Source organism: Electrophorus electricus, chromosome 1 (assembly GCF_041902795.1).
Source record: "Electrophorus electricus isolate QZ-2024a chromosome 1, ASM4190279v1, whole genome shotgun sequence".
Classification (NCBI taxonomy): domain Eukaryota; kingdom Metazoa; phylum Chordata; class Actinopteri; order Gymnotiformes; family Gymnotidae; genus Electrophorus; species Electrophorus electricus.
In genome coordinates this window covers 1564141-1591403 of record NC_137497.1, presented here as the reverse complement: position 1 = coordinate 1591403, position 27263 = coordinate 1564141, and the positions used below count along the sequence as shown (strand labels likewise).

Genomic DNA, 27263 nt, shown 5'->3' with positions numbered 1-27263 from the left:
AGCAGAGGGTGGACAGAAAAACTGCCCGAGTGACGAGGGCGGTGTTGTTTACCTGCCACATCACAGGTTTACAAGCAGCCACTCTAAGACCTCTGGTGTTGCTGGAACACAGTCTCACAGTGGTGGTAAGTCTCAGTAATCCAATGTTTCCTTTTAGCCCTATAGTTTGACTTGTAGCTGCGTCATGAACTGATGCTGTCTGCCTCTGTCCTTTTGTATCTTCACAGCTGCTTCCTTGGACAAGACAGTGGTTCTGTTCAGTAGCCCAGCATCAGCCGCCTTGTCGAGGCCGTTCGCCTGGTGCTTTGTCGGTTTCACCCGGCCAGTCAGACCATCGCTGGCATCAGGGTGAACATGTGGGCTGCCATCATGAGGGACTACAGTGTCATCAGGGGTGTAGTCCTGGGCAGCCTTGGTCTCATGGCCCAGACCCGTATTCAGCTTTTGTAGAATTAGTAGACACTGACCCAGTGGTGAGTTTACCGGATCTTATTGACACTGTGATACAGGCTAACAGGCGGTGCTGCATTTTGTAAGTAAGCCCCCGGAGCATCCGACTCACAGGCACCCTGCCTTTGATTTGAACATCCAGCCAGATGCGTCTGGGCAGCTTCTCGGCGTGTCCGAGGCCAGCCTCTTCCTCCCGGTGAGACCGTGGCGAGCCCTGGTCCAGAAGACCAAGTGCCCTGTAGTGAATACAAGAAAGGCAGAGGCTGAGGTGACCACCACCACCACTGCTGATGGACAGGCCGTCCCTGCTAAGTGGTGCAAGCATGAGCACCATGACTGCCAACAGTGTGGCCAGCCCAAGACCAAGGAGTTTGACCACAGCAGTGGGGAAGACCGTGGAGCAGTGGATGGAGGAGATGAAGAGAGGAGATGCTGGACAGGGTCAGTGATCTGCTGACCACCCCACTCACCTCATGGTATATAGTTTCATATTTATTCCTGTAAGTATTTGTTCTGTGTTGTGAATGAGCTCTGATTAATACTGAATTATACATCACAATGTGAACGAGCTGTTTAATACTGTATTATACTTCACAAAGTGAATGAGCTGTTTAATACTATATTATACTTCACAATGTGAATGAGCTGTTTAATAATAAATTATACTTCACAAAGTGAATGAGCTGTTTAATACTATATTATACTTCACAAAGTGAATGAGCTGTTTAATACTATATTATACTTCACAAAGTGAATGAGCTGATTAATACTATATTATACTTCACAATGTGAATGAGCTGATTAATACTATATTATACTTCACAATGTGAATGAGCTGTTTAATACTATATTATACTTCATAATGTGAATGAGCTGTTTAATACTATATTATACTTCACAAAGTGAATGAGCTCTGATTTATACAGTATTTTACATCTCATTTATTCTGCTTTGTACTTCCCAAAGTGAATGAGCTGTTTAATACTATATTATACTTCACAAAGTGAATGAGCTGTTTAATACTATATTATACTTCACAAAGTGAATGAGCTGTTTAATACTATATTATACTTCACAAAGTGAATGAGCTGTTTAATAATAAATTATACTTCACAAAGTGAATGAGCTGTTTAATACTATATTATACTTAAAGTGAATGAGCTGTTTAATACTATATTATACTTCACAATGTGAATGAGCTGTTTAATACTATATTATACTTCACAATGTGAATGAGCTGTTTAATACTATATTATACTTCACAAAGTGAATGAGCTGTTTAATACTATATTATACTTCACAAAGTGAATGAGCTGTTTAATACTATATTATACTTCACAAAGTGAATGAGCTGTTTAATACTATATTATACTTCACAAAGTGAATGAGCTGTTTAATACTATATTATACTTCACAAAGTGAATGAGCTGTTTAATACTATATTATACTTCACAAAGTGAATGAGCTGTTTAATACTATATTATACTTCACAAAGTGAATGAGCTGTTTAATACTATATTATACTTCACAAAGTGAATGAGCTGTTTAATATTATATTATACTTCACTATGTGAATGAGCTGTTTAATACTGTATTATACTTCACAAAGTGAATGAGCTGTTTAATACTATATTATACTTCACAAAGTGAATGAGCTGTTTAATACTATATTATACTTCACAAAGTGAATGAGCTCTGATTTATACAGTATTTTACATCTCATTTATTCTGCTTTGTACTTCCCAAAGTGAATGAGCTGTTTAATACTATATTATACTTCACAAAGTGAATGAGCTGTTTAATACTATATTATACTTCACAAAGTGAATGAGCTGTTTAATACTATATTATACTTAAAGTGAATGAGCTGTTTAATACTATATTATACTTCACAATGTGAATGAGCTGTTTAATACTATATTATACTTCACAATGTGAATGAGCTGTTTAATACTATATTATACTTCACAAAGTGAATGAGCTGTTTAATACTATATTATACTTCACAAAGTGAATGAGCTGTTTAATACTATATTATACTTCACAAAGTGAATGAGCTGTTTAATACTATATTATACTTCACAAAGTGAATGAGCTGTTTAATACTATATTATACTTCACAAAGTGAATGAGCTGTTTAATACTATATTATACTTCACAAAGTGAATGAGCTGTTTAATACTATATTATACTTCACAAAGTGAATGAGCTGTTTAATACTATATTATACTTCACAAAGTGAATGAGCTGTTTAATACTGTATTATACTTCACAAAGTGAATGAGCTGTTTAATACTATATTATACTTCACTATGTGAATGAGCTGTTTAATACTGTATTATACTTCACAAAGTGAATGAGCTGTTTAATACTATATTATACTTCACAAAGTGAATGAGCTGTTTAATACTATATTATACTTCACAAAGTGAATGAGCTGTTTAATACTATATTATACTTCACAAAGTGAATGAGCTGTTTAATACTATATTATACTTCACAATGTGAATGAGCTGTTTAATACTGTATTATACTTCACAAAGTGAATGAGCTGTTTAATATTATATTATACTTCACAAAGTGAATGAGCTGTTTAATACTATATTATACTTCACAATGTGAATGAGCTGATTAATACTATATTATACTTCACAAAGTGAATGAGCTGTTTAATACTATATTATACTTCACAAAGTGAATGAGCTGTTTAATACTATATTATACTTCACAATGTGAATGAGCTGTTTAATACTATATTATACTTCACAAAGTGAATGAGCTGTTTAATACTATATTATACTTCACAAAGTGAATGAGCTGTTTAATACTATATTATACTTAAAGTGAATGAGCTGTTTAATACTATATTATACTTCACAATGTGAATGAGCTGATTAATACTATATTATACTTAAAGTGAATGAGCTGTTTAATACTATATTATACTTCACAATGTGAATGAGCTGTTTAATACTGTATTATACTTCACAATGTGAATGAGCTGTTTAATACTATATTATACTTCACAAAGTGAATGAGTACTGTTTAATACTATATTATACTTCACAATGTGAATGAGCTGTTTAATACTCTTATACTTCACAAAGTGAATGAGCTGATTAATACTATATTATACTTCACAAAGTGAATGAGCTGTTTAATACTATATTATACTTCACAAAGTGAATGAGCTGTTTAATACTATATTATACTTCACAAAGTGAATGAGCTGTTTAATACTATATTATACTTCACAAAGTGAATGAGCTGTTTAATACTATATTATACTTCACAAAGTGAATGAGTACTGTTTAATACTATATTATACTTCACAAAGTGAATGAGCTGTTTAATACTATATTATACTTCACAAAGTGAATGAGCTGTTTAATACTGTATTATACTTCACAAAGTGAATGAGCTGTTTAATACTATATTATACTTCACAAAGTGAATGAGCTCTGATTAATACTATTATACTTCACAAAGTGAATGAGCTGTTTAATACTATATTATACTTCACAAAGTGAATGAGCTCTGATTAATACTGTATTATACTTCACAAAGTGAATGAGCTGTTTAATACTATATTATACTTCACAAAGTGAATGAGCTGTTTAATACTATATTATACTTCACAAAGTGAATGAGCTGTTTAATACTATATTATACTTCACAAAGTGAATGAGCTGTTTAATACTATATTATACTTCACAAAGTGAATGAGCTCTGATTTCTACAGTATTTTACATCTCATTTATTCTGCTTTGTACTTCACAAAGTGAATGGCAGCAGTTTATTTTGCATTCTGTTGCACAAAGTGAATGGACACCTATTTAAACTGCTTTGTTCTTTAATAAAGTGAATGAGCATGTTTGCGACTTGCTGGTAATTAGACACATGCTTACAAAAGATGCACTTGTTACTTTGATTGTTATTATTTATTTGATGAACAATAAATGTCGTCCACCTGTTCTGTATTATGTGTGATCGTCTTGTTTGTGTATGTGTCTCTTGTGTTGTAGTACATGTTGGTGTTTGAAAGGTGTTGTGTGGTGTTAGATGTGTCATCACTGTATGTTCATTAAATCTTATGTTTTCTCGTGCCCCTTCTCCACATCCTATTTGCTCCTTGCAGCAGCCGTTTTGGAGTGGGCAGCGGCACCATTGGGGGCAGCTGGCGGGCGATGGTGCTGTGGTCAGTGCCCGGGGCCAGAAGCTTCTTGAGCACGGAGAGGTACTCAGAGGCCTGGGCCAGCCACTGCTGTCTGTGCCTGACGCACAGAAGCCTGTACAACCCTCCGGACGGTCTTGTACAGCCCACAGGCCGTCAACTTACGGCCCAGCCGACGGCACTCGGGCTACGCACACAGCAGCTTGAATGGACACATGCGGTATGGCATCCACAGGAACAGTCCGCTGTGGAAGAAAGCGTCGGGCGAAGACGGAGGTTGCAGGTAAACCAGCCGGGGTCCGGGAGGAGACCACCACAGACGCAGATTCTTGGTCAGTGCCGGCCTCCCAGACTGCACTCTGGTGAAGAGCGCCCGGCTAACCCACTGGTGCTGCTCTCTGGGCAGCGTCTGCTTCCAGCCCTCAGGCAGAAGCATCTTAAACGAACAAACAGATGCATCGTGAATATGGGCTTGGTGTTTTCCTCAACCTACCACAAAAGCACCAGAGGGGGGTGGTGCTGCTCATCTCAGCAGTGGGCACTGGCTGCGTTTGCGAAGGCTGCTTTTCTGGTTCAGCCGTCGGCAGGGAGTGCTGGGGTGGGGCAGGGACCTCCGGAGCAGAGGAAGAGGAAGCTGGAACAACACACATTAATGAGCTTAGAAAAGGGCAAAAGATGTCACTTAACGTCACAACAAGGGTGTACATCAGCCTTTGGGGACGACTGACACAGCCAAGAAGCTGAAAGTATCTAAAGCTACTGAAGCCTAAAAGCATCGAGTGCTACTGAAGCGCGATTCACTCCAACCCACCCCTCCATGACAACAGCAGAGTCAAGCAAATCTATGTCATTATGTGCAGCTATGTTAATGAAATAAGCAGATGAAATGAAGATGAGTTTTAGCCAGCAAACAGAACAGCACCACTAAACATGCATTTAGTGATTTAATGATTAAGTGCAGAATGAATTAATGACCGTGCAGGGTGAAATAAAGTTATAGCTGTGTTACAATGCATCACAACAAAACAGACCTTCTATTTTATACTTGTGTAGTTCACTCAGTCCATTCAGCAGGACAACTCATCTTCAGCGTCCGGTTCCATGGACACAGCCAGCAGCTCGGCATCGGAAGGCTCCTGTGTGTGCCTGCTGGCTGTGGAACTCCAATGGCTGGAGACGCCTGTGTATGGAAACAAGGAGCAACTTCAGACACCAGAAAGGAGTCACATTCAAAGGCACTCAATGACTCGGTCATCCACCCACACCCGCCCGCATGCACGCCCCTGGAAGATGGGCTGCTGGTGCCGGAGCAGGCACAGATGGGGAGGTGGTCGCCACGGTTGCGGAGCACGTCTGTGTCCGGCCGCTCTCCTTCCCGTCTCTGCCCTGGATGTACTTTTGCAGCGCCTCCATCTTGCTCCCAGGCCTCACCGTCTGCCGCCGGATCCGCTGGACGTGGCTGGATTAACAAAACCTCACACGTAACCGCAAAACGTTCCACGTTCCAACGCTGCTGTGTTTGTCATGCGTGAATTCAGCACCTGCCTCCTCTTCTCCCTGTGTTACCCTCATACAGGTCCCTGTACGAGACACTCTGGTGTTCCCCGAAGCCGACGAGACGCTGTTTCTCCCGCCCAGGAGAGGAGGACCCGTCCCTGGTCCGGCGCTCCCCGACGGCTCTCATTACGTCGGGAAAGAGGCTCGCGTCCTGGACCAGGGCATCCTTGTTGACCATAGCAGGCAACATCAAAGTCTCTTCACCCTCGTGCTCCCATTGAAGGGCCGCCAACACCATAAAGGCGTATCCCATGTCGTGGGTCAGCAGCCATTTAAATGTTTGACCCCGGTACTGCCCGCACTGGACTGTGTTCTCGCTCAGCACCAGCCAGGCGTTCCTGGGGTCGTCCCCTGCTCTCCATCACATGGTCCTTGGCCTCCTCCCTCATCCTCTCGGTGCTCCAAGCCCAAGACGGAGCCGGCCGCCGCTTGTAGGCGTTGGACTGCTCCACGGCCTCGGGCGAAGGCTGGAGGGTGAGCTCGCCGGAGGTCTCTCGATTAAATGCAGGCTTGTAATCCATTCTGTCCAAAAGGAAACAAGAGAGGAAGAGACATAAACATCGTGTGCACGCACGTCTGCGGAGACAAAAGACGACATGCGCACACATAAAACTTTGACAGGCTGCTTACTTGAATTGTTGGTCAATACCCAAACTGTAGAAAGACGAACACACACAGCAGTGCCACATACAGAACAGTACCGACACGGTCGTGGTTTGCTTAGTGAACTTACAATGAACGCAGTAGACCGCTGCGTATCTACAATACAGACAACAGACAACACACACATACATCAATACGGTCAACCTCGAGTTGTAAAGCACCACTCCAGACGTGCATACAAGCTAGCTGGGCGCATTTAATCATCCATGTTAATGTCATCTAGTCAGACACTGTGTTTTACACAGAAATGACCGAGACGAGCGAGCGATTTAGCGAGCTAGCTCGGTCGCTCGGGTGTGGCTGCTAATTTCGCCCCTTAAATCTCACTTTTACATTCTTGACGTACGTAGACGGGGAATAAAAGCCAGATAAAGACCTACAGCAAACGAATCGAAGAGCTAAACTTCAAGCAACAGGAGAAAGCGGCTGTGCTGATCTGCACTGTAATCCGCAGACAGTCAGCTGGTGCTCGGCAGCTTTTCCAGTCGCGCTAGTTCACTAGCTAGTTGGCTAACGTGCGACAGCTTTCTTTCAGTCGTCTAACAAAGCGGATGTGTTCAGATTCCGCTCATACTGAATAAAATGCACTAAAGCTCATAAAGACGGTGAAGCACCATGGCGTTGTTCAAGCATAACCCACTAATGTTAGTGTCCAAGAAAGCTACTGAAACACATCTGCTAGTGTTGGTTTGTAGCTAACGCTGGTTTACACTGCAGCTACAGTACAGCACAGCATCGACCTGTTCCAGCCTCTCCAGCTTTATTCCTCTCCAGTGGCTTGGCTGTTTTGTTTTGTGATGATGGTGTTTGCCCTGGTTTTCTCTCTGAACTGTGAACTCTCTTCTTCTTTGTGTATTGAGGACGAGTGTGAGGTGCTGTGCTGATCTCCACTGTCATCCGACTCCAACACACCTGAACCGGCGTCTCCTCATTAGATGCGCACACCTGAATGAACTCCAACGTCCACGAACGCTCCACCTTTACTGCTGATGGGTTATATTCACAAAGAGCTGTTTGTCCAGAAAATATGAATGTGTCTGCTGACTATAAGCATGCACGATATATAAACATATTTATATGCATTACTCATTGTATTGTTAAGTTTAAAGGCTTGTTCACTCGATGATAATCTGGAATGCCATCAATTCCAGTATAACAAATGTGAAGGGGACGCATCCGGTTTTATTGGGCCAAAATGTAGAAGAAACTGAGGAAGTTGATGGAGGGCAAGAAATCAAAAAGAAAACATTTAAAATTAATAAAGTGGTTGTAAAATAAGAAAGTACTACAAAGAAAGATGAAATGCGATCTGTCACCACAAAATGAAACTACACAACAGCGACTGCTGGGACTGCTATGAATGGTAGGCTGGTAGGTAGAATGGTAGGGGAAGGCAGACGAGGAGGTCAGTCAGACACAACTCTGTGTTTAGTGTTTAAAGTGTCTCTCTTCAGATGGATGACATCTGTGTACAGGTGGGAGCAGCAAACACACAAGCTTATATGTCTTACTTTATACAAGTGTGAACTGAGTGGCCATTTGAACTGTGATCAAACAGATTTTTGTTCAGCACATCTAGACACTTTCTGCAGTGTAAAAACTTATTTAATGGTGCAACCTCAAAAATCCATGTGTAACAAGCAGGTTAATTGGTTTTATTCAAATCAAGTAAATTGTTTGATTATAAGAAGTAAAATAACCAGAACAGTTCACATGACCAAATTAACTTAATTAACAAATAAACTTTACAATTTTACTGAGTGCATTCAATATCTTAGTAAGGAAGTTTTAAATACATTTATTAAATAATTTATTCAATTTAGCGCTATTATGTCCCTTCAGGTTTTCTCAAGTTTCTTGTCAGAATTGTCTAAGAAAGTGAGAGAGGCTTGTGTGGTGGTAATGGAAAAGCTCAGAAGAAGGAACGGAGGACGCAGACAGTTCATTGTCATAGATGAGATTTTAATCTTTTCTTTTGAAAAAGTGGATAAAACTGTTTGCTAATAAAAGAACGTCTAATGATGCAAAGAGAAAAGCTATTAATCAGTCTGGAGGTTTCCTCTTACCCTTGCTTAGCGTAGCCGTACCCTTTATAAGCAGTTTGATAGCATCACACAAAGATTCTGCTATTCCCTGAACAAAACTAATGTTTATTTTGTTCATCAGCTCATCACGTAGAACACCATACAATGTTATCAGCAACTTTAGATAACGTCTCATTACAATTTTCAAGTAATGTTTTGATGAAAAAAGATTTTCCGCTATTGCTAGGACCACAAACGATACATGAAAATGGTATTTGCATTCTAGCATCTAAACATTGAGTTACAGACATTTTACAATAATGCTAAAAAAATACAAATCCTATATGCAATCAGATTCTTAATACCCGTACGCAGAATCCTGAAATCGGGCAACAAAACAAGTTTGTCCTAAACAATCCTGAATCTTTTAATTCGAGATTTGTGTTTGAAGAGAAAGCCCTTTTTATCTCTCACAATTTGATTGTGGGTGGTCGTAAGTACTCTAGTCTGTTCACCATTTTTCACACATTCGTCAACCGGTTCTGTCAAGAGATTTCAGGTTTACGAGTTTAGCATTTGAATAGTTTTAAAGTGATACCCTTGGCTTTCATTGTTGTTTTACCTTTGGGAGTCCGATACCCATATGTTTTAGGTCCCGAGCTGACAAATTCTAGAATCTCATCACCACAGTCCAACTCATTTGTAAGACCCCCCCAGGTAATCACCCAAAGGTGGTATCCAATCACCTTGACGACTTTTGAAGATGATGCTGTCTGTGTACAAGCAACGGTCTTGTAAACAATCTATCAAATTGTACAGCTCGTACATATTTTCCATGTGCATGCTCTAAAAGATGTGATTGTCACAATCACAAACTTAGATTCTATAAGATAATGATGATGAATTCATGGGTAGAGATATTTCATGGAATGATACATAATCAGATAGCAAAATATTCACACAACAAATTTGTCCAATAAAATATTCAATATAGCAGTTTATTTCATAGTTTGTGTTAAACAACATATTAATTCATACATTTTCCCTACAACTGTCACGGTCATTTAACCTGGAGTTGAAAGACAACATTGAGGACACTGAGGACTGTTTCTATGAATGTATATTACCAATAACAGTTGGGAGGGATACTAGTGGTTACTTCTCTGCCTTGGTTGTTGTGCTGAATTGCGTGTCTGTGTGTTTGTATGTGGAGGTGACGTAAAACGTATTGAAGTGGAGCTACTGTTTGTCAACTATGTTTTTAATTTTATCCATGTGATTTATGTGTTGTCTACAGACTTGTTATGCTGGGACTATTTGCAATTCTTCCTTTAGCTTTTTGTTCTAAGGGCAGGGCTTAAAAGGGAGGCTCTTCATTTTTCAGCAGATTTGTTAAATGAGCCGTTTCCATGGAAGCAGCCTTGACTCTCAACCACTGTCCAACCAGACCACTACATAAGCCAGATCTACTCTAATCTACAAACAAAAAGCTTCAATGGTCAGAGCTTTCATTTTCTTAACTGTTCTGAACCAAATCGACACCATTGTGTTAAACAGCAAATCCCCTGGTATCTCAGACGTCTCTGTCAAACTGCTTTCTGAACAGCAAGAAATAGTGCTAGAACATGAGCTCTCTGCCCTCCACCAATTTCACCAGAAACTGCAGGATCCACCAGAACTAACTACATCATATGTAAAACAGCTAACTCAAAAGGCTGCAAAACAACTTTCCTTCAAATTTGAGTAGTGTGCAGAATATGCACATTCTAGAGTCTCTTTCTCTGGAACAGTTGGCATTGGCACTGAATATCAATTCAGCCTCTATTTTTAACGGAAACTTCTCTCAGACCTTACTTGTGTGGTTACATATTTTGTTTCAGTGCACAGTAACAACCACCTAACACTTTACTCTGTAACATTGAAATCATAATTATGCAAATGTATGCATAAAATTATTGAGTATATGTGTATAGTAGAGAGTGTGTATGCTGTATATGAGCTTTGCTCACCAAAGCTGGGAAATGCCTTACGTGTAGAGCTTGGTCCGGAATTTCTCACCATTGTCCTGAATATTACAAACACAGTCTTGAATAATATTTAAACCCTACAAATCCTTCTTATCAAGTAAAATGGTTCAATTTTATTTCATTCCAACCAGGAAAAAATATAAATATTATTCAAGGTAATAATTTAACCACAAAGCTCTTGTGGGTTGTTTTTGTATGTTTGTCCTTCAGAATTTACCTTTATAGCAGCATTTAACTGACACTTTTTGTCCAAAGTTACTTACAACTACGACTGAGTACAACTTGGGCAATTGAGGCTCAGGGGCCCAACAGTAGGAACTTAGCAGTGGTGGAGCTTGAATCAGCAACCTTCTGATCACAAATCAAGCACCTTCACCACTGAGCTACCACTTCGGTTCCGATGCTGTTCCAATCTGTTCCAAATGGTTCTAAAAGGCCCGCGTCCTCTCATTGGCCTGTTCCAGTAGGATTCGCGAGTTTTCATTGGCTCTCCCGTTGCTATCCCGTTGCTGGCTCGTCACACTGTCACACTTCTCACGGCGTGCGGTAAGTATCGACGGCTAAGGAAGTTTCCCTTCCGTTCGTTTTTCAGACGTTTTACGCTCTTTTTCTTTACCTGGCTTTTATTCCCCGTCTACCTACCTCGGGAATGTACTGTAAACGTGACATTTCATGGGCCCGATTAGCGGCTCGCTCGGCCGGTGGTTTATGTGCGAAATAGCGGGTGTCCGACCATCTGTCTGGCTAGATGGCATTAAAATGACTGATGAAATGTGAGCAGGTGGTTTGCGTGCTCGTCTGCAGTGGCTCGTCTGGAGTGCTGCTTTACAACTCCAGATCGACCGTGTGTGTTGCTGTATTGTATTGCGGACGTGCGGCGTAGTACCGCGTTCATTGTAAGTGTTCTCTGTATGTGACACTGATGTGTGTGTGTGTGTGTGTGTGTGTGTGTGTGTGTGAGAGAGAGAGAGAGAGAGAGAGAGAGAGAGAGAGAGAGAGAGAGAGAGAGAGAGAGAGAGAGAGAGAGAATGAATAATAATGTGTGACCTGCTGGTTGATCTGTGATTGTGTTGGCGTTCTTTAGGCTGTCCTGCGATAAGGAGGTCGTTTGCCTGATGCGGGGTCGCACTCTGGGGAACAGTGTGACCTCGCTGTACAGGCACAGACAGCAGTGGCTAGCCAAGTCCTCCGAGTACCTCTCCGTGCTCAGGAAGTTTCTGACCCCAGCACCATCACCGGACAACCTGCACGCACGCGCGCCGCTGAACGGTAACCTCTACGATATGCTTGATTGTCACGTGTGCGACGTGCGTCGTGTGCCTTTTGTTCCTTCAGGTGACCGAGAAGCTTGCCGACGCCGCTGCCAGCACGGCGGCATGGGCTACAAATTTGGGGAACGAGTTTGGGCAGGTCCTCATCAGCATCCTCACGGCGGCATGGGCTACAAACGTGGGGAACGAGTTTGGGCAGGTCCTCATCAGCATCCTCACGGCGGCATGGGCTACAAACGTGGGGAACGAGTTTGGGCAGGTCCTCATCAGCATCCTCACGGCGGCGGAGGGCGAGGGCCTGCTGCCCATGTGCGTCAAGCTGATGGAGCGGTACCGGCGAGCCCGCGAGGCCCCTCCCCAGCTCCTCTACGTGGACCGTGACTGCTGTTCCAGCGTGGGGAAGAGCAAGACAGCTGCCTCTTCCACGAGTGGACCAGCTGGTCGTCAGGCTGGACGTGTGGCACTTCATGAGAGGGTTCGCAGCAGGTGTCATCACGGACAGTCACCAGCTGTACGGCGTCTTTGTGGGCCGCCTCTCCTCCTGCGTCTTTGGCCCGTCTGCAGGAGGCCAGGCAGTCGGAGCTCGGGGAGGCACCGCAGTCCAGAGGCCGTCTGACTGACGCCGGGTCTTCCGGCAGACCCACGGCTGGAGCTGGCTCGGCACTGTCGGCGCCGCACGCACGGGGCCCAGGAGACCGAGCTGCTGGTCCAGGAGCTGCTGGAAGACTACATGGATGTGACGGACACCATGGGCGTCAGGCTTCTGGACTGCAAGAAGATGGAGGACATCTGGCAGACCCAGAGGTGCCACCTCCACTGCATTCAGGACCCTCCTGGTGTTCAGCTGTACAGGAGGGTGGGGCAGGTGACCAGGGGAGGGGTCATCCTGCCCATGTATCGCTGCGCACGCGGTTCCACGTCCCTGGAGTCGTTCCACCTGCACCTGAACCGCTTCGTACCTGGTGAGTGCCTCTCTCGCACTCGCTCTCTGTATGCATGTCAGCACTGTTTACTAAAAGCCTCCTTTCCTCGACTGCTGCAGGTACAAGTGTGAGTGCCCTGCACTTCCAGGCGTACCTGCTGGAAGGGTTGGTGAGGTGGAACGAGGACCGCGCGGCAGCGGCAGTGGAGGGAAGCTACTCGGGTCTGCTACAGCGGCCAGCTGCAGCACTACGCCAACCAGCTGAGCCAGCAACTCCTTGGGCTCCAGCTGGCTGAGGATTACACTATTCCTGGAGAGTATACAGGTAATCCCCCCCCCACCTCTCATATTCTCTCACACACACACACACACACATACGCGCACACACACACACACACGCACACACATACGCGCACACACGCACACACACACACACACACACACGCACACACACACACACACACACACACACACACACACACACACACGCACACTTAACCATTTTTTCCCTGTGATGTATTAAACACTTGTATAGTTGAGCTCATCAGGGAGGAGTATCTCTACTCTCAGACTGGCGTAGTGCTGCAGGAGGACCTCGGCAGGGATCCAGACGCTCCAGATGGGATCAGCGATGAGGACCTTCCAGAGCTGGAGGACGAGGGCTTCGAGGACGTGGATGTGGGATTCGATGAGTTTGTGGACCCCACGTGCTCTGAGCACAGTCTCGAACCACTGCCGCCTCTCCATCACGCAGCGGTGGGACCTCGTTCTCCGGCTGCCTCGTCGCGGACCCGGTCGGACCCGGCCGAGTCCTCGGCGTCTGGGATGACCAAGGAGACCGTTCCTGACTGCCAGGTTGCTACCCAGACTCAGGCTTTGTGTGGGGATGAGGAGGATGTAAGTACACTGTAGTTCTTTCTGTTCACTTTGTATTTACATGTACAGCGCAACACGAGTCCTAAGCACTCCAAAAAAAGGTGTTCAACCATATGAGAGCAGTAAACATTTGTGTGCTTCAGTCCAAAAGTGTATGTTTCTTTCTTTTATTTCTAGGAGAGCCTGGGACCTAATGGTGTTCCAGGCTACCATCATGTAATAAACCTGGCCGACAGTCTGGTGGACCTGCGTCACCAAGCCTTTGTGATACAGCAGAGGGTAGACAGCATCGTTGCTCTCTGGGACAAACTGCCAGAGAGTGACACGGGCAGCGTTGCCTAGCTACCGTATCACAGAGACTGACTTATTAAGGGACGGTTTAAAAGCAGCCACTCTAAGACCTCTGTTGTAGCTGGAACGGAGAGTCTGAAGCAGTAAGCTCACTCTCAATAATCCAATGAGTTTCCTTGAGTTTGACTTGTAGCTGTGTGAATAATTGATTCTGTCTGTCTGTCTGTGTGTGCTTTTGTATCACAGCTGCTTCCTTGGACAAGGCAGCGGGCCTGCTCAGTGGCCCAGCGTCAGCCGCCTGGTGGAGGCCGTGTGCCTGGCGCTTTGTCGGCTTCACCCGGCCAGTCAGACCGTCGCCAGCGTCAGGGTGAACAGGTTGGCTGCCGTCATGAGGGACTACAGCGTCATCAGTGACGTAGTCCTCGGCAGCCCCGGCCTCGTGACCCGGACCCGTATTCAACTTTTTGAGTTGAATCAGCAGACACCTGACCCAGTGGTGAGTTTAGGGGGTTTTATATTGACCTTATTGGCACTGTGGACTATACAGGCTGAGTACTAATAGGCTGTGCTGCTGTTTTTGTTACACGTACAACGCCAGGAAGAAAAAGCAGGAACAGGATGTTCTGCACCTGAGCGTTGGCCAGTCCAGCACTCCCATGGTGGCCCCAGAACCCCTCCCTCCCACGCTGAGTAAGCTCCCGGAGCGTCCGACTCACGGGCACCCTGCCTTTGACTTTAACATCCAGCAGGATGCGTCCGGGCAGGCTTCTCAGCGCGTCCGAGGCCAACCTCCTCTTCCTCTCGGGGAGACCCCGACGAGCTCCGGTCCGGAAGGCGACGCGGCTTCTGCCACCGTCGCCACTCCTGCTGCCCCTGCCGCGCCGGCCGGGCCCAAAGTGCCCCGGACCACGGCGTGGCGTTGGAAGAAAAAGGCAGAGGCCGAGGCCGCTGCTGCCGCCGCCGCCGCTGCGGATGGACAGGCCGTCCCCACGAAGCGACGCGAGCATGAGCACTACGCCTGCAAGCAGTGTGGCCAACCTAAAACTAAAGAGTTTGGCCACAGCAGGTTTCACGGGCTGCACTTCTGCACGGCGGCAGGTGGGAAGACCGTGGAGCAGTGGATGGAAGAGATGAAGAGAGGAGATGCTGGACAGGGTCAGTGATCTGCTGACCACCCCACTCACCCCATTGTTCATACTTGTACATAGTTTTATATGTATTCCTGCTTTTAATTATTTATTCTGTGTATATTTATTTCTATTTTAATTATTTATTCTGTGTGTTCTTCATAATCATTTGTACTTTCAAAAGTGAAGCAGCACTGTTTAATACTGTTATACTTCACAAAGTGAAGCAGCACTGTTTAATACTGTTATACCTCACAAAGTGAAGCAGCACCGTTTAATACTGTGATACTTCACAAAGTGAAGCAGCACCGTTTAATACTGTTATACTTCACAAAGTGAAGCAGCACTGTTTAATACTGTGTTATACTTCACAAAGTGAAGCAGCACTGTTTAATACTGTTATACTTCACAAAGTGAAGCAGCACTGTTTAATATTGTTATACTTCACAAAGTGAAGCAGCACCGTTTAATACTGTTATACTTCACAAAGTGAAGCGGCACTGTTTAATACTGTTATACTTCACAAAGTGAAGCGGCACCGTGTAATACTGTTATACTTCACAAAGTGAAGCGGCACTGTTTAATACTGTTATACTTCACAAAGTGAAGCGGCACCGTGTAATACTGTTATACTTCACAAAGTGAAGCAGTACCGTGTAATACTGTTATACCTCACAAAGTGAAGCAGCACTGTTTAATACTGTTATACTTCACAAAGTGAAGCAGCACCGTTTAATACTGTTATACTTCACAAAGTGAAGCAGCACTGTTTAATACTGTTATACTTCACAAAGTGAAGCAGCACTGTTTAATACTGTTATACTTCACAAAGTGAAGCAGCACTGTTTAATACATTTTAATACTGTTATACTTCACAAAGTGAAGCGGCACCGTGTAATACTGTTATACCTCACAAAGTGAAGCAGCACTGTTTAATACTGTTATACCTCACAAAGTGAAGCAGCACCGTTTAATACTGTGATACTTCACAAAGTGAAGCAGCACCGTTTAATACTGTTATACTTCACAAAGTGAAGCAGCACTGTTTAATACTGTTATACTTCACAAAGTGAAGCAGCACCGTTTAATACTGTTATACTTCACAAAGTGAAGCAGCACTGTTTAATACATTTTAATACTGTTATACTTCACAAAGTGAAGCGGCACTGTTTAATACTGTTATACTTCACAAAGTGAAGCAGCACCGTGTAATACTGTTATACCTCACAAAGTGAAGCAGCACTGTTTAATACTGTTATACTTCACAAAGTGAAGCAGCACCGTTTAATACTGTTATACTTCACAAAGTGAAGCAGCACTGTTTAATACTGTTATACTTCACAAAGTGAAGCAGCACCGTTTAATACTGTTATACTTCACAAAGTGAAGCAGCACCGTTTAATACTGTTATACCTCACAAAGTGAAGCAGCACCGTTTAATACTGTTATACTTCACAAAGTGAAGCAGCACTGACTTATTCTGCTTTGTACTTCACAGCGTGAATGAGCAATGACTTGCACTCTATTTTAAGTCTCAGTTATTCTGCTTTGTACTTCAAAAAATGAACGAGCATTGATTTCTTGTGCTTTGTACTTCACAAAGTGAATGAGCACAGATTTATTGTGCATTCTGTTGCACGAAGTGAATGGGCACCGAATTAAACTACTTTAAGAAAGTGAATAAATAACTTTGTGTCTCATTACCAAAATCTCACAAATGATGCACTTATTTTGATTGATATTATTTATTTCATGAACAATAAACAACTATTCAAACAGTTCAGTTTCCTGTGTAGGAAATAACATTCAATTAAGTCAGCTTTAATCTTATTTTTAAATGAACATGCAATTTTAACTATATATATTAGTGGGAGATATTTTTTTTAAAATGCGGAAAACCATTAGAAATGCGGAAGCCAATGAAACTGACATTCTGTGAAATGTCTGGATTTTTAATCTTAATCTTCAAATTTTTAATCTTAAGTGAATATAATTACACACAGATAGAAGATATTGAAAAGCCAGTCTAACAGCATGAAACACAGCTACTTGACATGCATGCTCAACTGCACATGGCTACTTAATATGCGAAACAACAGCCGACCCTCTATCGCCATAGTCCCGCCTCCTTGCCAGAGAGGTCACAGAGGTCACCAGGCCAGGAATTTGGGCAGATTCTGGGTTCTGGGTGAACCGTGCGTCCGGGAAGGCCGGGGACGGCGCGGATGGGCTCGGGCGCCTCCAGAAAGGCCAAGGGGAGGCCGAAGCGGCTCCGGAGGGGCCCCGGGGCCCTGGACTGGCCACAGAGAAGATTGGCCCCCAACCATTGCGCACACAGTTTACTGATATTCTATGCTAGTATCATGAGGGACGGACTTTTCAGAGTACCTGGAAGTAGGCTGCATGAGCACTGTACCAGTATCTGAAGGTGTGCGGGTCTGGTGAGGCGGTGTTACAGTCTGACACAGTATAAGACATATAAATTAGTCATTGACTACAGCAAGAATCAGCTGGCTTAGGACCTCTCAAGACAAAGGTTCCTTTACACTCCACATCAAGCAGCTATGTAACTAATTGAGAGTGATTCAAGAATTATTTGCAATACCAACTTTATGAAGCAATGCTAAACATTACATTCACACTTAAACAGATTACATTTATAGTGTTTGGCAGACACTCTTTACCAGAGTTTCATACATATATTACTTAGCTAAGAAAATAAGATATGAAAATAAATACATAAATGAAAAAATACACACCACCAAGTCTCTCCAGTTCATTGATCCCCTTAAATCAGCCTCCCAGTCGGACAGACGCAACTCCTGATCCCCGCCTTCCAAGTCATCTTAGAAAAAATGTATCCAATTATTCTAGTATGAATGTGATTAAGTTCTTTGCATCTGAAATAGTATCATTGAGTTTTAAATCAATACTTGGAGCAAAATTACACTTTTATCTAGTTGGTCCTTTAACATAAATCCACTGATCAAAATGTTTTTTTCTTTTAGTGTGTTGTTTTTACTTGCTAATATTTGTTAAGAAATAACATCTATTTTACAGGTATCATTTCCATAGACACCCCCAAATGATCAAACACTTCAAATGCCTCAATCATCATTAATCAAAGTATTCATTTTGAGTCTGTTGTTGCAATAAGTTTGTGTTCAAACTTATTAGCAGTAATGCTATGTTAACATTTACTTATTCAAAATATCAAAAATATCAAATCAGACTGTAATCAGCAGTTTCAAAGGGGAAAACTGGAGATAAACAGACCATAGATGTAGTTAAAAGATTATATTTTGGTAACAATGCATCAGGTATCCAAATACAGTAATACATTTAAACAAAAGAAGTACCATAAAATCTGATTTCTTCTTGTATTTAAAAATAAACAGCATTACATTATATGTCTGAGATTAAAAAATAAATAAATAAAACACATGGCCGGTTTTTACCCATAAGGCACTGCAAGGAAAGAGGTTGGCTTTACAGAGGCACAGCGCATAAATACCTCATTAATATTCATGAGCAAAGTTTAAAACATCTTTGGCTCAGAGTAGTGCTGACAGAAGAACAAAAAATAAAATTTGTAATTTTTAAAGATAAACATTAAGCAACTCCTGGCAGAAAATTGCATTTTGTACTGATGACATTTTATCTCCCTGAACTTGAAGGCTACAGCCACCAGGCTTGGCAAAGAGACCCATCAGTGGACCTCAAGCTCCAAACTGCATATTACACCAACAGCACTCGTCTGTGAACTCCTTCTCCTTCTCTCCTCTCCTTTCATTAATCCCTCCATCCTCCCATTGGAACCATTTATTTTGATACTGAGCCTTGAAACTTTAATAAAAAATGTTGATAATTGGCAACGAAAATGTAAAGATGCTACAAGCAAAACTGCCTGTTTTTCCTTGACTTTTGTGTAAAGTATTTACATGTGCATTAAATTACATCACAGGCTCTCATAGTAATATTTACATAAACATCTTTCCATTACATTTACAGTACTGGGCAGATGGTCTTATAGCGACTGATACATATTCATCAGTATGACATTATGTGTGCTCTCTGAGGATCAGACCACGATTCTGGAGATGTATCTTACCGTACCTGCTCTACCAGGTGAGTTCAGGAGTGCTAATGTGATAAATGTGATGGTTTAGTCCAGTCATTTTAATTCCTCTGTTGTCATGGTTACGGTCTCCATTCACTGCTGATTTTTGTCCTCAGCTGCACAATCACCAGACCTGCTGCCACAAGCTCCACCCCCATCTGAGCCAGGAGCACCAACAACACCGTCACTGTGGAGCTCTGATACAGCTGGACTTCTGCAACACACACACACGGAAAAAACAGTCAGAAACCCCCTTCATGACGCAATAAAGTTTATCCATACGTGAGTTTACTGATTGTTTTTTTTTAAATAAATTAAGAGTTTGTTAAGATGACAAGATGCCATTCTTCAACAGTCTGGAGTTATAATTCAGTTATTGAGAACTACATGAACTACATTATCACGACTCCTCTCCTTGTTTCCCTCTAAAAACAGGATTATAATGGATTATGGGATTATATTTATGATGGCGTATGGGGTGCCTTGCCCTTCCCTGTGTTATCACCTGGTCTGGGCTTCAGGTGCTACAGCACTGAGATACCTGAACAGTGATACTGAGGGTGAAGTGTTTGTTGATTTATTGAGGGTCGTATGTAGAGGGATTGAGCTTCAGGAGCAGACAAGGCCAAACTAAAAACACACATCAGCCACACTAGAAATAAAATTATTATTAGTCGGCTACATTTATTTAGCACCTTTCGCAAACTCAAGGACACTTTACAGACAGAAATCAGCTTTTGCACTCAAATCACACACAGACTGATGAGAAGCATCAGCGAATTTACAGTGTTCTCTCTATCAGAAACCACAGCCCCCTGGGGGAGTGCACCAGTGCAGAGGAAGGGGAGGAGGTTAAGACCAGGACAGAGCACCAACCATTGCTGGACATACACACACCGTAACGATTGGCCACCCTCCTGACATCCCTGTTTCCATACATTCATAAATACAGACACTTGAATTCTCACTCATCACTCAATCACTCATAATTGTTTTGGTATCAGTAAGCAGGCATCACACAAAGTGCCGTAAAACATCAATGGCTGGATCTAAGAGTGTCCATCTGAGAATCCACCTCAAAGAGTCCAGTGAACATCACATGCTTTAGTGGGGATATGCTTCAATAAACAGCACCTCAATTAAGACCAAGACCTCAAACTATTACACTCAGTCCACACTGTTCACATGATCCCGGCATTTATAGTCAAACTAATACTGAACCACAGATGTGCATGAAAAGTTACTGACACTACTCACACCCTCCTTCCCAACATAAAGTAATTCTAGATAACATTAAAATCACAATAACTACACTTACCTTCCACAGTAACTGTTTATGTTTGAATAATCTCTTCATTCTTAGTGTCTCTGATGATGTAAATGATCCACTATCAGATGGTGCGGTTCCTCTCAGCTCAACAGCAGAGATGAGCGACGCTCTCTGAGTGTATTCAGGTTCACACTTCAGTGAGTGTCCAGCCACTGTGCAGATTTGTCCACTAGAGGGAGCAGCTGCACCTGTGCTGTTATAAATAATCTCCACTGACTCTGATATGGACAAATCCAGCACCAGATTTTCAATGGGCTTGATCTGAACTGAAGAACTCAATGCTGAAAAGAAAAACCATCAGTAACTTTAAAGGGGCTCAAATGTAATACATACTATTAAAACTAAATGATTAAGGGTTCGTTAGCAAAGACTGAGAGAACAAACCCTTACCCTCTATCCATAGACCCATATCACAGATGTCTACACCATCACACTCACAGGTGTACCAGTTCCTCTTAGTGTAATCAACATCAGTGATGCTGAGGAGCTTCCTTCAGGTACTGATCATATGACATGTAAAATCCCTCCTTTGACTGACAGAATGTCTGGTTACACTGATCCAGAATGTCAAGTTGTTTATCAAACACAGTCCATGTGACCAGACCAGAACACATCTGAGTGCAGGGGAGAGTAGCATCGTCATGAAGATTCCCCTTTACTGAAGAGAAGGTCGATACAGGAACTGAAAAAGATTAAGAAAGTGGAGTTTAAAAAGGCATTCAATAAATCAGACATCAGTGTTCAGAGTAGCCCGTAGGTTAGCTAGCGTTAGCTGACCAAATCCCAAGCCAATGTTTCATTCGTAAACATATTAGCTACTCACCACTCTGTTGGGTTTATTTATTTGTAAACATATCAGCTACCTACCACTTTGGTGGGTTTATTTATTTGTAAACATATTAACTAGCTACCCACCACTTTGGTGGGTTTATTTATTTGTAAACATATCAGCTAGTCAACACTCTGGTGTCAAACAGCTCTCTGTCTAAGGAAATCTATAGAGTGACATTACTGTCTTAGATACAAGACCACAAACCCACTGTGGAACTGAGCAGAAAAGCAGAAACAGAAACCACAAGTCACAAGTTTCAGCAGGTTTCCGGTGAGTCTGCACTGAAGGCTTGGCATGAACCTCCATCTTGTCATCATCTGTAGAGGAAGTTTCTCGCTCCTTTAGTTCACACAATGAAAATCTAAAATAAACATGTTCTTCAGCTTATTTAAACATATCTTGGGTCTAATGCACCTAAACAAAGTGTGTGTTAAAGCATATGTAGATGAGAAAAGTCTTATTTTTTGGAAATTCAAACCTTCCATTTTTTCTGTTAAATCCACTACATTTATAAAGATCACTTTCTTAGGAAGGTGGATAAAATATAGAGCAATATTGTGCAAATAGCTAATCAGTTCACTATAGTATATTTTAAAATGACAAAAAACACAAATCAAATGATCAGTTCACTCTGTGATATTCTTGGAAAACACTTTGCAACATATTCAAAATATGACATTGCAGTGTTTTTACTGCAGGAATGTGGAGTATTGGGATGGCAAGCTTGTGTAAAATGCACATATTGCACATATTGAATCTTTATAAAATAAACAGCTCAAATGATCAAATAATCCACTAAATATCCACAGATACACCCACACATCAGAACAAAGGACATAAGTCAGAGATCAAGGTTGTGGAGCTGTCTGGTTTACAACAGCAGCGACGTCAGTCTTCATAAAACTGTTACAAATTCATATCAAAACACATCACATACTCCAAATAAAACACATTCAGGACAAAGAGAAAGGAAGAAGAAATGGACCAACTAATGTACACAGGAACCAAAATGATGACTAGCCAATCACAACACACAAATGATCACACAGACCAATGAGGTTAAGGCTGGCTTTAATTTTTCACCTTTTTTCCAGACTAACATTTTCATCACTGATAAAATGCAAGCATAAAACTTCTGTACAGTATGGAATCAGACACGGCCTGTAGGTGTGTATGTAATAAAACAGCTTTTTGCTAACTGCACCATCACGGTGCATTTACTTACACACAGCCAATCACATCCTCTCACACACACCTACCCATACACTTTCCCCTATGCCATAAACTTCCACTGGACAGGTGTGTGTGTGTGTGAGTGAGAGAGAGAGTGTGAGTATGCGTATGTGTGTATGTATGAGTGAAGGGTGTGACGTGGGCGGCACAGAGGGAGTGAAAGGTGAGGTTGTGAGGAAGTGCTCTTTAGCGTACATAGAAAGTAAAGACCCAAAGCACTATCAAAACAACAACCACAACAACAACAACAACAACAACAACAACAAGTCTAGCTCTCTCTAGGAAATGTTGCGTCTTGTAGAGACTCATAACTCTGTAGTCTGCTAATGTGCAGTGCTGTCTTGGGTTTAAATAGGGGGTGAAGGGAAATAAGGATCAGGTGAACACAATTAATAGGTGATTTAGAGCAGGGCCGTTGTGTGATCCCTAGCAGGAGTGGGCGTGTCCCTCCTACTGGATGACCAACCGTGACAAGGGAGAGGTAGTTAAAAAGGGATTTATTATTATTATTATTATTATTATTATTATTATTATTGTTAACTATATCACTAGAGGTGTTGAAGGATTAAAAACTGAAGCTGTGTTCCTCTCTGTTGCATTACTTTAGTTAATCTGTTGTTAATATTATCAATCACCCCCGACATGACAGACACCATGAAAATGTCACACGAGAAATGCTAAACAAGATTTAGTTAATGCAGTGTGGCCGTCGGGTCAGGTAAGAAAGCCTTCAGTACCTCAAGTGCACTTATTTGCACTCCAAAAGTCAATATCTGCTTGTTCACTATTTTCTTGTATTATAGCGACGTCGGTCCAGCACGGGTCAGTGGCTACAATATGTGAGATGAAGGTGTCAGTACAGTCCGATGGCCACTCTGTGGCCTCACTGTCCCCTGTTTTGTTTCTAGTTTGTCTCAGTTGTCCATGTGACAGTGTTAGGAGAATCTGAACTGCAGCTCTGTCTCAGGATCTTGTCATGGAATGAACAGTCTGGTCTCCATGAACAACAATAGTAGATCAGACCCAGGAATGACATCATGCCCCTCTTTGTGGCTGGTACTTTGAATGCCTTGACAGCCTGTATGAGGTTCTGTATGCAGTCCTGTATGAGGTTCTGTATGCAGTCCTGTATGTGGTCTGGTATGCAGTCCAGTATGCAGTCCTGTATGCGGTCCTGTATATGCGGTCCTGTATGTGGTCCTGTATGTGGTCCTGTATGCGGTCCTGTATATGCGGTCCTGTATACGGTCCTGTATGCGGTCCTGTATACGGTCCTGTATGTGATTCTTGCGACTTCCTTGAGACAGAATAAACAATAAAAATTAGACCTTGTTTGACAGTATTGCAGTTTATCAAGCGCAGCCTTGAAGCTGCATCAGCCAGATGTGTCAGCAGCCTTGTTGAACCTCTCTGAGAGGTTCAACGTGTGCTCATTTTCAGCAGTCAGTATAATGTCATCTGTGTACTGTAGCACCGTACAGCCTTCAGGTAGCATCAGTGAGGATGGGGAGTCTCGCACAGCGGCGGCAAAGACAGCAGGAGGATCCAGAAAACCCTGCGGCAACCGAGTCCAGGAATATTGTTTTCCTTTAAAAGTGAAAGCAAAAATAGGCTGTGTTCTTATGCACAGGGATGCAGAAAAAGGCTGAACGTAAATCACCAACAATAAAAGGGTTGTGAGTGGCAGGAGATTAACAAGTGTAATCACACCTTGCTGTTTCAGTGAATTCATAACAGCCACAATGTCTGCTTCCTTTTCACGAGAAAGAGGACATTGCTTGAAGCACACTAGCTACTGTTAGTAATTTAGCCTGATATGGTTCAGTTTATAAAGCTCACTTGGTCCTTGTGTTCAGCCCACAACCTTTTTGGAACGACTCTCAGGTAGTCAGGGATCTGTACTTGAGGGTCGCTATCTGTAGAATCAAAAAATGAATAGCCACACTTCACAGGCACTGACAGTTTTCCCTTTTCAAAAGAAATTGACAAATTTAATTTTGTCATAATATCATGACCGAGTAGTTATTTATATATACTGTTATTTATTCTTACTGTTGTCTTGTATCTTTATCTCCTCTGCAGGGCATTTAAAGCAACGCAAATACAGATTTACTGCTGTTCTACTACTGTTAGGCTGTGATCTATGTGTTCTGTGTTCTATGTGTTCTATGTTTTCTGTGTTCTATGTGTTCTATGTTTTCTGTGTTCTATGTGTTCTATGTTTTCTGTGTTCTATGTGTTCTATGTTTTCTGTGTTCTATGTGTTATGTGTTCTGTTCTATGTGTTCTGTGTTCTATGTGTTCTATGTTTTCTGTGTTCTATGTGTTCTATGTTTTCTGTGTTCTATGTGTTATGTGTTCTGTTCTATGTGTTCTGTGTTCTATGTTCTATGTCTACAAAATAATCTGCTTATTTAGAACTCCTATATTTGTCTTATATTGCGGAGTATTCTGTATTAATGTTATATGGAGGTAACTAATGCGACATAGTGGAGATTTACTCTCAGCGCTGCCGCAAAACAAGTCATTGGCTGCAGAAAAATGACGGACAGTTAACTTTGGCTGCTGATTGGCTTAATAAAAATGACTGACATCATAAATCGGTTGTGTAATTGGCTTCAGTTGAAAGTGATTGACATGTGCTCCGCCCTCTACTTACCCGCTGGAGTTCCTGTAGTCTCACCCTTTTCTAGGAAACGAAAGTATTTTCTGAACTGTCGCCATTAGTTGGGCGGATTGGAGATACGCGCGTTTAAAATATTTCACGGTAAGTTCATTCTGTTTGATAAAATGCGATGTCGGTGCACTTTAAACAACGTGTTTTGTAAGTACGTAGTTCTGTGTTTAAATCGTAGGTTCACCTAAAAGTGGATTAAATGTAAAGATTAAAGTCCTGGGGAAGTTAACGCTACGCATCTGCAATGGCGAACGCGCAGCACGATTGCGCAGTTATATTTAAAATAACTTAACGGGGTCAGATATATGTGGTCAGTTATTGTAAATCTGGATTTTAAGTCGTAGTTAGTCAGTGATCTTTCCAAATGGTCCCAGTTAAAACTCCTCTGGTCTAAACGTAAAGTTGCTGCTGTGATGTTTGTTTTTTACAGTTAGTTTCTGTTCAGTTTCAGCCATTTTGTAGTGTTGTCCACATTCTCCGTGGGCAGTTCAGATTCTCTGTATAGTTCATTAGCTGTAGTGTTACCTGTAGTTAGGATGGGACGGTCGACACGGACGTTTCTACGCTTGTTTCGAGATTTTGAAGCGCAGCGTTTTTGAAACGCTGATCCGAAGTGTGGCTCAAAACGGCCATGTCACGTGACCACAGGTGAACTAAGCTTGTGTTTCTACAGGTGTTATACAGTACCTGCTGCTCCTGGCTTTGACTGACAGTGTCTGAAACACACCTGATCACACATCTGTCTCAGTCACACACTCTATGAACGCTTAGAAGTCAAGAAAACACATACAAGTTTCAAGTTTGGTTTATTTGTCACATACATAGTCATACACAGTACAACACGCAGTGAAATGGTGGAGAGTGCTCTGTCCAAACTGAGGAAGAGAACCAGGGGTGCATAGAGAAAAAAATATATATACAGATAAATATATATTCTATGTATGTACAAAAATATATTAACAATGTATGTACAATATATGTATATTATGATTATATACACAATGTACAATGTATATGGTTGAGTATATATGTACACAATCTACAGAATGTACAGATCCATTGTATAGTACCATATCTACAGTTGTTGTAACAGGTTAATTGAGTATAAATCTAAATCTATATATACAGATGTACAGATATACAGTCATGTTACGTGGTGGTACAGATATACAGATATACAGTCATGTTACGTAACAGTCATGTTACGTGGTGGTGGTGGTGGTCCCCACAGTTTATCAGTTTCCCTGATTCAGGGCCCGAATGGCCTGTGGGAAGAAGCTCCTCTTCAGCCTCTCTGTCTTGGCCTTCAGGGAGCGGAAGCGCCTCCCTGACCTCAACAGAGAGAACAGTCTATTGTTGGGATGGGTGGGGTCCTTCACAATTTTCCTGGCCTTGGTTTGGCACCGCTTGTAGTAGGTGGTCTGCAGGTCAGGAAGTTCCGAGTGAGTGATGCGCTCTGCTGAACGCACTACCCTTTGGAGTGCTTGTCTGTCCTGCTTGGTGCTATTTCCAAACCAGACTGTGATGTTCCCCGTGAGGATGCTCTCGATAGTGCAGGTGTAGAAGTTCCGCAGTACCTTGGAGGGCAGTCTGAAGTCCCTTAGGCGTCTGAGGTGATAAAGACGCTGACGAGCCTTCTTTGCCAGGGAGCTGGTATGGCGGGACCAGGACAGGTCCTGCGAGATGTGA

The 27263-nt window shown here is 42.4% G+C and overlaps 1 protein-coding gene and 5 long non-coding RNA genes across 6 annotated transcripts in view; 2 read left to right on the top strand and 4 right to left on the bottom strand.

Annotated features, from left to right (window-relative positions):
* The window catches only part of LOC145656919 (NACHT, LRR and PYD domains-containing protein 3-like), a 486221-nt gene that overhangs the window by 409931 nt on the left and 49027 nt on the right, over positions 1-27263 (bottom strand). The window lies entirely within an intron of this gene.
* LOC145659197 (uncharacterized) lies at positions 6418-7344 on the bottom strand. Its single transcript, XR_014125193.1, has 3 exons — positions 7225-7344; positions 6812-6940; positions 6418-6703 (listed from the first exon to the last, which is right to left on the bottom strand). It is a non-coding gene; the product is annotated as an uncharacterized LOC145659197 (long non-coding RNA).
* Positions 7506-8883, top strand: LOC145659333 (uncharacterized). The gene is made up of 2 exons (XR_014125462.1): positions 7506-8319; positions 8687-8883. It is a non-coding gene; the product is annotated as an uncharacterized LOC145659333 (long non-coding RNA).
* LOC145659384 (uncharacterized) lies at positions 19426-20742 on the top strand. Its single transcript, XR_014125590.1, has 3 exons — positions 19426-19510; positions 19619-19784; positions 20305-20742. It is a non-coding gene; the product is annotated as an uncharacterized LOC145659384 (long non-coding RNA).
* Positions 19578-21812, bottom strand: LOC145659351 (uncharacterized). Its single transcript, XR_014125491.1, has 4 exons — positions 21656-21812; positions 21223-21514; positions 20821-21113; positions 19578-19716 (listed from the first exon to the last, which is right to left on the bottom strand). It is a non-coding gene; the product is annotated as an uncharacterized LOC145659351 (long non-coding RNA).
* Positions 22719-26222, bottom strand: LOC145659360 (uncharacterized). The gene is made up of 3 exons (XR_014125530.1): positions 26100-26222; positions 24737-24813; positions 22719-24484 (listed from the first exon to the last, which is right to left on the bottom strand). It is a non-coding gene; the product is annotated as an uncharacterized LOC145659360 (long non-coding RNA).